Source organism: Phacochoerus africanus, chromosome 3 (genome assembly GCF_016906955.1).
Source record: "Phacochoerus africanus isolate WHEZ1 chromosome 3, ROS_Pafr_v1, whole genome shotgun sequence".
NCBI lineage: Eukaryota > Metazoa > Chordata > Mammalia > Artiodactyla > Suidae > Phacochoerus > Phacochoerus africanus.
The window spans coordinates 43,577,065-43,590,997 of NC_062546.1; positions in this window are offsets into that span (position 1 = coordinate 43,577,065).

Sequence of the window (13,933 nt, forward strand, 5' to 3'; positions counted from 1 at the left end):
GCGGCTCAGTTCTTTCCAGTTGCTTTTGAAAGTTTGTTCTCTTTAGAAATTTCACCATTTCTCCCAACAAATTGGATTTAGTCAAGATTTGTTTTGTAAACTCTTTCTCCTTCTCTGAAAGAGAAAACAAAAAGCCAACTTTAACCTCCATTCTTTACAAACATCTCAGAGTCCCTACTGGAAAAAAAAAAAAAAAGGTTGAGGGATGTTTCAGAACTAAGATGGATGATTACCTCTGTGGGTTCAAAGATGAGGTGGGAATTTGATGGTTTGGGGACCTTCTATTTCATGTACAGAATGAAGACCCTGTATCACAACAGCCTTTAAACTGTGTCTAGAGTTTTTCTCTGCAATGGCAGACCTAATTGCAGCATGTCTTTATCCTTTGTGGAATGAACCAAGGATTAACTATAAATAACATCTTCCCTTACCTGAAACTGAAAAAGCAGGGTTTTCCTAAAAGTTCTGTGTTTAGTTTAACATTGTTTCAATATTAGCTCACAATAGCACTAAGCATGAAGCCACCGTATTGATTATTTGAATCATTCAGTTTTTCCACTTGTTTGCAAGATCTCCTTAAGCAGTCTATTTTTGGCTGAGAGTTTTTTTAGTGGTTCCACTCAAGGAAGTACCCACTTGTTTTGAGCAGCACTTCACATCTGCAACAGTGCTTCTCAAATTTTAACATATCCCCTGAGATCTTGTTAAAATGCTGATATTCTGATCCCATAGGTCTGGGGTCAGGAGTGATAGTTTGCATTTCCAAAAAGCTCCCAAAGTAAGGTTGATGACGCAGGTCCATGGACCACACAAGACTCTAGAGTGGACTTTAACTGTGCTGGATTTTCCAACACTTAAAATTTTACTCAGATGGAACATGATACAGCACATGAAGATCAAGCCAGAAAATAGGCAGAGGTTTGCCTAATACCCTCTGATCAGCAACCTGAACTCAGTCCTACACAGCACCAAAGGTGTCACAACCTAGCTGATCATTAGGTGAGTAAAATCAAGACACTCAGGAAGACACACACAGGAATCAGCAGTGCAGGTACCTCTTTACATTCTCAATTCACCTCTAAATTCCTTTCACATTCCGAAAAGTTTGGATTCTCCCATTTCTTTCTGCACTTCTGTTCCCTTTCCTTGCCTATTGTTAGTGCCAACCTGCCCCCTTGAATAGAGATCACCTGAGGCTAAATAACACAGGTGGTATATATGGATCCAAGCCTTAGGGTAAGGTTGGATTTTTTTAATCCACTTGTTTGGCCCACATTTTCCACTTGGTGGGATTAAGGAGTCTAAGAGAAGAGTGCTTCTTTTTTTCTGTTTTGTTTTTCTTTCTGGACCATACCCATGAAATATGGAAGTTCCCAGGGCATGGATCAAAACAGTCCCATCTGCAACCTACACCACAGCTGTGACAACACAGAAGCCTTAACAGGGATCGAACCCATGCTATTGCAGAGACAAGTGAGATCATTAGCCCACCGTGCCACAGTGGGAACTCTAGAAGAGGCACTTCTAAGGAGCTATAGCCTCTGAGGTTAAGCCCTTAAATGAGGATGTCTTTCAATTTCATGATCACAGTGTTTGGATCAAGTGTGTTTCTTTAGTCATTAATCTACCATCTTAGAAGGCTTTTATTCCTCACAGCCTGACACAAAAAGTATGGTTCATGGATTAATAGAAAGATCCATCAACTGAGTAATAGGAAACTAGGTTCTGGCTCCCATCCTGCCCCCTAATTAGCTGGGTGAGCTTGAGCAAGACATGGTGTTTCCTTCAGCGTCACTGCCATTAATTAGAAAAATAAGTTTCCAACTCTAAGTTTTCTTCCAGCTCAGATATCCCTTGACCTGAAATGCCTCCAGACCAGAGGCTGCTCCCAGCAAATGACCCACACAGTGCAGCCCTAAGACCACACCCACTCCTGCACAAGGATCCTTGACTCCCGCGCTTCAGGCAGGAAGGGCCCCCAGAACATCTTAGGCCAGCTGCTCCATTTAGCACCAGAGGAAACCAAGGTCCTGGGAGGCAAGACACCTCCTCCAAGGTCACATGGCTGGTCACTGGCAGAGCAGGAACAAGAGCACAAGTCTTCTAACTCTGAGGCCAACAGTCTGCAAAACAACTGATGAAGTCATGAAGTCACATCAGGATTAAAAGAGGCCCCTCCATGCTGGCTCCCCTGGAGCTCCTGTAAGGAGAGAGGTGTTCATGCCCCAGCAAGGCCATCTTCCTGTGCAGCCCTGGCACAGAGAGGCCTTTGCCAACATTTATTGAATGGCAGAATAAGGGACTTCTTTGCATTTCTTCTTCTTTCAGAGACCTGTTTGTAAGCATTTAGAGTCTTGATGTGTGTAGCAGGGCCTTTGGTGCCCTTCCCAAATTCCCTCTGCATCTATCTCTATTAAAAGCCTGCCTACTGCACACCGAGTCCTTCCTCCCCAGGGCTTTTTTTCTGGCCCCAAGACCACAATCAGCCTAAACGCAGGTGGTCCCAGATGTGCTGGAGTGTGAGCAGCCCTCCAGCAGCCCTCAATCAGAGATGGATCGGGAATCGGTGGGTCAGTAGACCAGCTTCCGCAACCCCCAGCTGAACCGACCTGGAGGCACATGCTGCAGGGCTCCAGAGATCCAGAGTGCCTCCACAGGATAGGGTCCAGCTGCCAGTGGTGGTGGTGACCAGTTTGGTAACACCCATACTCTCTCTCCCATCCCTTCCCTGTCTCACTTGCCTACTTCCTGCCAGCATTTCCTAGAATCACCTCCCAGAAGAACTGTGCGTGGTGAAATCCTCATCTCAGCATTAGCTTCTGGGGAATCCAAAGCAAAGCACAGGGGTATCAGCTTGATGGAGAAAGCCAGGAGAAGAGGACTTGGGTGAAGGAAGGCTAGTTGAGAAGTGTCCCAGGAAGTAACAATGAGAGGGGGGAGCAGGGAGACATGGAAGAGAAAGAAAGTCAATCCAAAGCATGTCTGAGTGGATTGCTGTGGGAAATAGGGGCACAACCCCAGGGCACCCTCTGCTCCCCTGCAAAAGGCTATATGGAAGCCACCTCAGAACTGTGAAGGCAAAGAACTCCTCCTGTGGGCATTTGCCCTGCAAACAGGCCACACGTCCTGGAGGTCACAGGACACCCTCAGATAGAGACACCAGAAGCTCTCAGCATGAGCACAACCACCTGCCAGGGGCCTCCAGGAAGCCAGTAGTGTCTGCTGCAGGCATGATTTGCAGTACTTTTATGACGTCAAAGTACTACTCTGGGAGTTCTCATTGTGGCTCTGTGGGTAAAGATCCTGACCTAGTCTCCATTAGGATGTGGGTTCAATCTCTGGCCTCACTCAGTGTGTTAAGGATCCGGCATTGCCACAATTGGCGGCATAGTTCGCAGATGTGGCTACTGTGGCTGTGGTGTAGGCCGGCAGCTGCAGTTCAACCCATAGCCCGGACGAACTTCTGTATGCCGCAGGTATGGCCCTAAAAATAGAAAGAAAAAAAAGAAAGAAAAGAAATGCTGTTCTGCTCAGCAAGCGGACATCTCGCTATTCTTGGAGCTCTTTGGTACCTCCCTAGTTGTGAACTTGTCTTGTTTGGGCTCCCTTGGAAGGTACCCATGAACCCATCAGGGCTCATGAAAAGTTTGATTTTTCTTTTCTTTTTTTTTTCTTTTTTAGGGCCACACCTATGGCATATGGAGGTTTCCAGGCTAGGGGTTGAATCAGAGCTACAGCTGCTGGCCTACGCCACAGCCACAGCAACGTGGGATCCAAGCCGTGTCTGCAACCTGCACCACAGCTCATGGCAACACTGGGTCCTTAACCCAGGGAAGCCGGGGATTGGGCATTAGTCGGGTTTGTTACCGCTGAGCCACAACGGGAACTCCCAAAATTTCTTAATAAACTGAGAGGCAAGTGGGATGAGAAAGGGAACCAGTAGATGAAAAAGGAGCCTCAAATCTTCCTCCCCTGGACAAGCCAAGAGCCGACCTAAAAATGCTCAGTGGCTGCACCAGGCCCATGTCCAGCCCATCATCAGCACCTTCTCCCGGAGACCAGGCGGCTGTCAGGGGCCCAGGACCGCACAGGCCCTTCCTTTGATGCTTCCCTGTTCAGTGTCACCGAGACTGCCTGATCTGGGGCCCTGAGGTCAAGGCACTATCAGGGGTAAGGTTTCTTAAGTGCCATGTGTGAGGCACCATCTGACACTGTTTATAGATCGACTTAGCCCCTTATTGACCACAGGACAGAAGTTAAAAGCATTGCTTTGGGAACTCAAATGTGTTAACTTCTGAAGTAATGTTTGAATTAGGGTTAAGAAGGTCCCAAAGTTTTGATCTGCTGATGGGAGGGAAAGAAAAGAAAAAAAAAGAAAAAAGAAAGAAAGAAAGGAAATGACTAAAAATGTGTTTTTTGTTTTTTGTTTTTTTTTTTTTTCAGGAAGGAAATTGAATTATTTTGACTTAAACCAAGAGACCTGCTTGGAATGAATCTATCAGCTCTGGGGTTGACATGAGATGGTTACACATGCGTCTGAATTCTGCAGCTGCCCGAATGAGGCAACCGATCTGTTAAACACGACTGCTGTTTCTTAAAGAAGCTCATAGAAAAAAAAAGTAACTTCCCTCTTCAATAGATCACAGTCAGAAAGGATTGTATTTCGACCCAAAGCCATCACTTAAAAGTCAGAGAGCAGCATCTCAGGCCTAAGATTTGCCCCATTTGTGATGAAACATTTACACAGTACAAAGACACAAACCCTCCCTAACTCAGGTTGCTGGAATTTGGCACTCATTCCCTGAAATGTCTTTGGATTCATAGCACAAACGATTAGCAAATGAATTTCCCACACGCTAGTAAATCATGCGATAAAATGCCAGTAATCTGTATCACACAGAGGAGTTGACAATTTTTAACTAATGTATCTCTTATCTACTTATAGGGCATAATGGGAAGCAGTGGCAATTAAGATAATTAAATAGGAATAGGAAACAGCTCTTCTGATTAGAATCAAAGATTGAGCTTGCTGAATATTCAGCCCAGGGACGTTGCTGTGTGTGGCATGTTATGAGCTGGCATGGTCCCACTTCTGCAATGCAGTGATGATGATTGCATTAGTGATGACGGTGAGGCATGACAGGGTTCTGGGGTTGGTTCCCTTTGTATCATGCAGGAAAGAGCAAATGATGTTCAATGGGGTTTGCAAAGTTTATTACACTCTATTGTGTTCTAATTCTTTTTAAATTAGCAAAATGAATTAAATCTGGGTTAACTGTCTGTTAAGCTATATAGCTGATAAAATGTGGAAATGACCAGCCCAGTAATAAATAGACCAAGATCCTAAGGAAAAAAAAAAAAATGAAATGAGGTCTGTAAGTAAAATATTCAGAAGGAAAAAATTCTGTGTTAATATGAACTAGGACGTATTTATAAGCAACTTAAAGGATGTTTTAAAGCCATTTTGGACTCCATTCAGAATATTAAGAAGCAATAAAGACCTAAGTCTTTTAATAGCCCCTGTATTAAATGTAACATGGGCACAGATATTTCACAGAATCAAGATTTTGCTAACGATGGTTTTGTAGAGACTCTGTCTCTTATAAATCATGTCATATAAAACTCTTAGCTCACTTTAAGCTCTGGAAGTAAAAATAGAAATTTTCATGTAGTTTTTCAATAAATACTTATTGAATTATCAATACCAGTGTTCTCCCAAGATGCATATCTAAAGAAATCCAAATGGCCTTACCTTACCCAAATGGCAGGGGAACTTTCCATGGTCAGGTAAGGGGCATGCCCAGATGGTCTAAGGATGTTTAAGTTCATGTGTATTAGTGGGAGGGTGAGGGATGAGGTGGCATGTATATACATCATGATCGATGGGGCTGCAATTGACCATCTTTCAGGTCCTAGAACAACACTTATGGTTTAAAAATTTAGAATGTAGACTTTATAGTCATCAAGACTACATTCTCTGAGAGTCACTGAAAAACCATTCACTATTTACTCAAGAATTACTAATTATTTTTAAATTTTTTATTGAAAAGTAGTTGATTTACAATGTTGTATTAGTTTCAGGTACACAGAAAAGTGATTCAGACATATATATATATACATAAAATATATATATTTATGTGTTTACATACCTATGTATAGTCTTTTTTTAGATTCTTTTCCATTATAGCTTATTATAAGATATTGAGTATCATTCCCCATGCTATACAGTAGGTCCTTGTTAGTTATCTATTTTATATATAGCAGCATGTATATATTAACCCCAACCTCCTAATTTATTCTTTCCCCTCCCTCTTTCCCCTTTCGTAACCATGAGTTTGTCTTCTATATCCATGGGTCTATTTCTGTTTTGTATATAAGTTCATTTGTATCATTTTTTTTCAGATTCCACAGATAAGCAATAATGGAGCATTTATTAAGTGCCAGGAACTATTCTAAGTACTAGGATTATTTTAGGAAACAAAGATAAGGTTTGTGCTAGCTGCTGTTATAGGCAAAGCAAATCCACACACTTTTTAGAAACAAGTAGAGTTTTAATTCATTTTTTTCTATCACATCTTTATGATATGCAAGATTTGATATTGAATAAAATGTTTATATGATGATCCCAGTTGAACTGGGCTGAATTCTGTTTCTGGGGAAATCATGTGGGTTGAAAATTGAAAAAAGTTAATTTTCCAGGGAACTATATTCAATATCTTATAATGGAAATATATATATATATATACACATACATATTTTATACATATACATATGCATGCATATGTATGCATGCGTATATATAACTGAATCACTTTTCTGTATACCTGAAACATTCTAAATCAAGTATATTTCAATTTTTTTTTAATTTAAGTGAATTATCTCCTATGAAAAAATTTTCCACATGAATGAAGCTTTGTTAACTCTCCTCTGGTGCTTTACATAGTCTATCCCAAAAGTCAAGGTTAAAATTGCTCTCTTTAAAATTTCAGAGTCAGTGTTTTGAGGTGAGCTCTCAGGCGTAGGGCAAACTTGTGTGCACCCAGAGCTGTGGTTGAGCCTGCCAACCAAACACAGAATTTGCTCTTCCTGAATTTCAAGCCCACCTCCTGGCCTTTTGGCCTTTTTCATATGGAAATCTGCCTGAACTTTCTTTTCTCTCCTGAAAGGAAGAAATATGAATTCCTACAAATTTCAAGAAACCTATTGGTATAAAAATTAAAGAGACTCTGCAAATACACAGGGTCACATAGGGAAGGCAAATAGAGAGGCAAAACAGGAATGTTGGACTAAATGACACAAAAGATTCTGTTTTGGTATGAAAATCTGCAATTTGATGTCATTATTACCAGTAAGCTTTAGACATTGTGGTCACTTACGCAGATATATAAAGCCCTCAATGTCATCATATGGAAACCTAAAAATGTCAGATGATGCATGAAAGGTTAAAAAAAATTAAGTCTTTTTTTTTTAGCTATGTGAGTCTCCTTCTGTTTTGTAAATAGTTCCTTTGTATTATTTTTTTAGATTCCACATATAAGTGATATCACCTAATATTTGTCTTTCTCTGTCTTACTTCACTTGATATGATAATCTTTAGGTTCATCCATTGCAGCAAATGATACTATTTCATTCTTTTTTATGGTTGTGTTATATTCTATTGCGTGTGTGTATCTTCTTTACCCTAAGGGGAAGGGGGACAGGAATAAATTAGGAGTATGGGATTAACAGATACACACTATTATATATAAAATAGATAAACAACAAGAATTTACTGTATAGTACAGGGAACTATTCAGAACCTCATAATAACTTAGATGAAAAAGAATATATATAACTGAATGTATATATATATATATATATAAAAAAAACATTATATGTATAACCAAATCACTTGGCTATATATCTGAAACTAACACAATATTATAAAGCAACTATAGTTTAATTTTTTAAGTAAACAAACAAAAAAGATAAGAATGCTATGAAAGAAAGGGGAAAGAAAAAAAGGAAGGCTAGTTACATAAGAAAGTAGTTCTATCATAGCAGGAAAACAAGTAGTTTCTTTAAACCAAACAGTGCCTTGTATTTACTCCTGGTGTGAAAATTAGCTCTTTTAAGTCCCTGGGCAGAACAGATGTGGTTCGCTCAGCCCACCTGAGTTCACTTGCACTTGTCGGCACCAGTTTTCATGCAGGCATATAGCTTCCTACTTAAGTACCAGCATATCTCTGTCTCTCAGCCTGATGGCTTTTTCCAACCCTGTAAGCATTTGCTCAGCCCAGGGCTTCACACCTGCAGGGCAAGCCTCAACCAGTGGGGACCAGGAGTAAATGATACACACTCCAGATTCCCTGGTTTTGAGGGGTGCATTCCACATGGCTCCAAAGAAACATCCCTATCAAGAGGGAGCCCCCGCAGCCTGCAGCAGCAACTGGCCCATTAGCTCAGCCTGGGTTGGCTTCCTCCCTTTTCTACCTCTTCTACTCCCTCACTGTGCTTTCTGGGGTCACCTTCCAAATAAACCATCTGCTCAGCCTCTGCTTTGGGGGAAACCCAAACCAAGACAAAGGAGAGGGGGAATTTAACAACAGTTACCACTAGCAATGTTTCTATCCTTCTTGCCCTAATGTTTCCTGCTAGAAAAATTCATTTTCTTCCTTAGTAAGCCCTTGGCGATATGCTCACCTGCACATCAGCATTCTCTACAAAGTCAACAGAGGCAGCCTGGCCCTCCCCTGAAATCCCTTTAACTTTCCTCCAGATCTTCTTTCCTATGCTTTGATCCTCTCTCTCATTTTCCTCTCCAGGCACCTCTCCCTGCAGTGCAGCTCAGTATTTTAATGTAAAGTGAAGTCACGACTTGTATAAAAAATGGTGAAATTGGAATGGTTTCCTATAAAGTCTTTTCCCACAGAATTGATGTAATTTCCAATGATACAAAGGGGATGAGAAAGTCACATGGTTTCTTCTCATATTGGATGACACTTTTTCTTCCAAACGCATCTTCACAAGGCTCCTTTCTTCTGTTTCCATATTGAAGGTTGACATGAGTGCATTCCTCACATTCAACTTCTCAGTAGAATCAATCATAACACTAGCTACTGATTATAGAAAGCTTGATAGTGCTTGATATCAATTAACCCAAATTTCGCCACTGCCCTATTGGCATCAGCTCATTTAACAGGTGAGGAAACTGAAGCCAAGGACCTTGGCCGAGGACACCCAGCCCCCAAGGGTGGCAGGACAGAGATGTAAACAGAGGCAGTCTAGCCAAGAACAGATACTTTATTCCCATGTTAAGTGGCCTCCCCTCAGGTTAACACTTTTGCTTTGCTAACAGAGCCCCTTCCCCTAGACCCTTGAATTATGGCTTTATTGTCTTGAGAATAAAAGAAAGGAAAGACTGAGTTAAAGGAAAACAGCTCAGACCAGCACGGAGAGAAGGAAAGCTGGTTTGGATGGAGCTACACCTATAAATCACCATGATTCCAAAGAATATGTAACTAGTTCTTCTATGTTAGGTGCATTTATGACCCCTGGGCAATATCAGACCAGGAATAGCACCCAACCTGGGTCACCATGGCATCTGTAGCTGGATGTTATAATGGTAAGAGAAAAAGCTCCAGGTTCATGCTCCTCCAATGACATCTGAAATAGTTGTATTAACTCAGTCTTTGTGATCTGGCCATGTAGCTCTTTCAGCCTTGGGTGTTTTGAGAGCTGAAGAGAGAGAGGTGGTTCTGGAGCAATCACTAGATCACCCCTTAGCCTTCAGTTCCTGTATCTCTAATCAAGCTAAGATGCCAAATCCTTCTATATATATATATGTGTGTTTTATATATATATATGTTATGATGAATTGCCTCTGTGGAAGCTACAGTCTAATTAGACTCACACAAGAAAACTAACATTTGTAAAATTAAAAATGTAAAAATAAAGCCTTAATTACCATATCATGGGCATAAATGGTATAATTATAGAATTTTTCTTTCTTTACCTTCCTTGAGGCTAGCTAGTAGCTGTATTCACTTGCATTTGCTTAACTAATCACCTTCAAGATAGCTGTTAGTAATCGTGATAACCGGTCTTCTCCAGAAGAGATAAAAGAATGTGACCGGAACAAGTGTAGATTTGGTTGAGGGTGTTTTGCAGCTCTGCTGATGCCTTTGTGTTACTGCTTAAAAACAAAAATTAGGGCTTTACATGTAAACGTGTAATCATGGTAATAAACAGACAAGGAGGAAGTGAATGGAGAAAGACGAGAACATCTTTCCAGAAAGGGGGGTAAGGGTGAATGAAATAAATGAAGGGTATTAAGAGGTACAAACTTCCAATTATATAATAAATACAACTTATGGGATTTCCCTGGTAGCTCAGTAGGTTAAGGATCCAGCATTATCTATGGCTCAGATCACTGCATAATGATGATCGCTGCTGTAGCATGGATTTGATCCCCGGCCCAGGAATTTCTGCATGTCGTGGGTGTGGCCAAATAATAATAATAATAATAATAATAATATACAGCCTAAGAAGTATGGTCAATAATATTGTACTAACTTTTATATAGAGACAAATGGTTACTAGATTTATTATGGTGATCATTCTGTAATACATGCAAATATCAAATCATTATATAGTAACCTGAAACAAAAACTTTAATGTCAGCTATATTTCAATTAGAAAAAAGAGAGAGAAAATAATGTCCACAGAGTGACTGCCCCATGAGTAGGACATCGGTGACAAAGGTTGGAATGTTTTTAAGAAAAAACTGGGAGTGTAGGGTTGGTAGATGCAAATTATTACATTTAGAATGGATACACAATGAGGTCCTGCTGTATAGCACAGGGAACTATATCCAATCACTTGGGATGGAACATGATGGAAGACAATATGAGAAAAAAAACGTGTATCTATGTATAACTGGGTCACTTTGCTGTACAGCAGAAATTGACAGAACATTGTAAATCAACTATAATTTAAAATTTTTTAAAACAATGAAAAAGAAAGGAAGGTATTCAAAATGCACATCTCCTTGGCAGTCTGCTGATCCACTCACAGTGGGTGGTAAAAATTGACAAAGACCCTGAGTTACTGAATAGTTTTTGTTTGCCAGTTGTCTATGATTCTCTTTATGTGCATGAGTTTTATCTGCCTAATTTGCTATAAACAAAAAACTGCAAGCACTTAAACTGAGCAAGAAAAAAAATATGATCCCCTAAACTCCAGTTCTCCCATTCAAACATCACTTTCTCCGAGTCTCTACAAATACAAACAGCTTCACATTAAGGAAAGTGAGCTTCCTAATTCCTTGCTCGTGCTTGGCCCCCTACACCTGTCATTATTCAACTCGCAGTTTATGAATAAGCCACAGAACATTTTACAGGCAGAAGGCAAGCCACTTTATCGATGAGAGCATTGAACTGCTTCTCCTTGTTTACGTCCAAGAAGAAAACGGCTCCATAAACAAGATTGGCTGGGAACATGTGAAATTTCCAATCAACACCTGCCTTTGAAAATTCACAGGGTCTCTTGTCAACAGCCCAACTTACAGGGTATCAGATTCCCGCTTACCTTTTTTAACATCTAATAATTAGCCAGAAAGACAATCCTTCAGGACTCTTACCACTGTGTAGGGGAGAAAGAAGCAAGAGCAGGTAGCTCTTGCCCTTGCTCTTAAAGGCCATAGAGAAGACTCTGGTCACACAAAACATCGCTGGGATGATGATGGTTCTGCTGGGGAAAAAAACCAAAAAACCTTTTTTCTTTCTCATTCTGCTTTTGAATTATGATAGATTTTTTTTTTTTTTGGTCTTTTTAGGGCTGTACCCACAGCATCTGCAGGTTCGCAGGCTAGAGGTCTAATTGGAGCTGTAGCTGCAGGCCTACGTTAGAGCCACAGCAATGCCAGATCCTAGCTGTGTCTGCGACCTACACCACAGCTCACAGCAATGCCAGATCCTTAACCAGTGAGCGGGGCCAGGGATCAAACCCGCAACCTCACGGTTCCTAGTCTGATTCGTTTCCGCTGCACCAAGAAGGGAATGCCTATAATAGAAGATTAAGTTTTTTCAGTGTCATGACTATCACCAAAGAAAAATGCTCTTCCTTGTGTAATGTAATCATACTGTATATCTCTATATAATATCTCTGCCTTCCAGAAGCTCAAAGCACTTTCTTTATGATTTCCACTGAGGTAGGTTGAGGCTTATATGTCATCTCATGTGCGGGATCAAAAAACGGAGATACTCAGAGGTTAGTTAGTCCTCAGAGGTTGTACAATCCCCTTAATGATGTGGCCGGAACTTTCTGCCTTCATTTACTGAGCAGCTTTCTCTTCTCCTACTGAGATTCCAAAAACCCATAAAGAAATTCATCTGACACATCTCTGCAATGAAGAATAATAATGCTGGAGTTCCCGTCATGGCGCAGCAGTTAACGAATCTGACTGGGAACCATGAGGTCGAGGGTTCAATCCCTGGCCTTGCTCAGTGGGTTAACGATCCGGCATTGCCGTGAGCTGTGGTGTAGGTCGAAGATGTGGCTCGGATCCTGCATTGCTCTGGCTCTGGCGTAGGCTGGTGGCTGCAGCTCCGATTAGACCCCAAGCCTGGGAACCTCCATATGCCGCAGAACCAGCCCAAGAAATGGCAAAAACACAAAAATAAAAAATTTAAAAAAAAAGAATAATAATGCTTTCTTAAGGCAGAAATAAAAACCACTTCACTTTCTTACCATCTCATAACAGTAGATCCTGTTTAAGGGCCTTAAAAAAAAGTCCAGGAGTTCCCATCACAGCTCAGGGGTTAACGAAACTGACTACATTCATGAGGATGCACGTTCGATCCCTGGCCTTGCTCAGTGGGTTAAGGATCCCATGTTGCTCTGAACTGTAGGTCACAGACACAGCTCGGATCTGGCATTGCTGTGGCTATGGTGTAGGCCAGCAGCTGTAGCTCTGATTCAACCCCTAGCCTGGGAACCTCCATATGCTGCGGGTGTGGCCCTAAAAAGCCAAAAAAAAAAAGTCCAGATTCCTTATTTCTAGAGGAATAACAATGACAGTTTAAAGGATTACCACCTAGATATGTGGAGAACAGAGCTGAGAGATAACAGAATAGGCGAAGATTAGCATTTCCAACTGCAAGATCCATGATTCAAGATTCATGAGTTTCAAGGGTGTTAGCACCAGCCTCACTACACAAGGCCACGAAAGTATTTAATACCAATTAGAATTCAGGTACCACACTGGACACTCCATGCAGTATTTCCCTTTTCATCCTACATCACCCTGTAAGGAATGTAAAAGCATCCCCCTTTAGGGATGAGAAAAGGGAGACTTAGGAGGTAAAGCTACTTGTACAAGGACTTCAGCCAGGAAGTGATAAACTCTATGAGGTCTCACAAAGGAGATAATCTACTATGCCCAGAAATTATTTAGAAAATAATCTGAGTTACACAGAATGATGGGTCCCAGATAAGCAATCTTGGGCTCCCTCTGTTAAGTTAAATCATAAGAAATTGCAGATATTCACCTCCTTTTGACCTACACAGCTGACTAATTTATAGAGTTCAAACTATTACTTTGGGGGGGCCCCTGAAATGTACTTGGGGTGGGGAATCTCAAAAGTATTAATATCAAGGGTAAAATCAAACACTGCCTTTGCAAGCACAGTAAGACTTTAGATAAAAGAGGCAGGCTAGATAGAGAATTATAATTCAAAAAATTCCCCAGTTCATAAGAAGCTTAGTGAGAAAGGGTGTGTTCCCACCACTGGAGCAGAAACTTCCTTTCCCAAGCCCTTCTAGGATTTTGCCCTTCTCATTCATCTCTTCCGATCAAATTTATCCTTTAGGTAAACACAAGAGGGATTAGAGACCTTTAATTGGCTTTGAGGGAAAAAAAAGGGTAATCTGAGATGCCTGGGCAGGAACTATC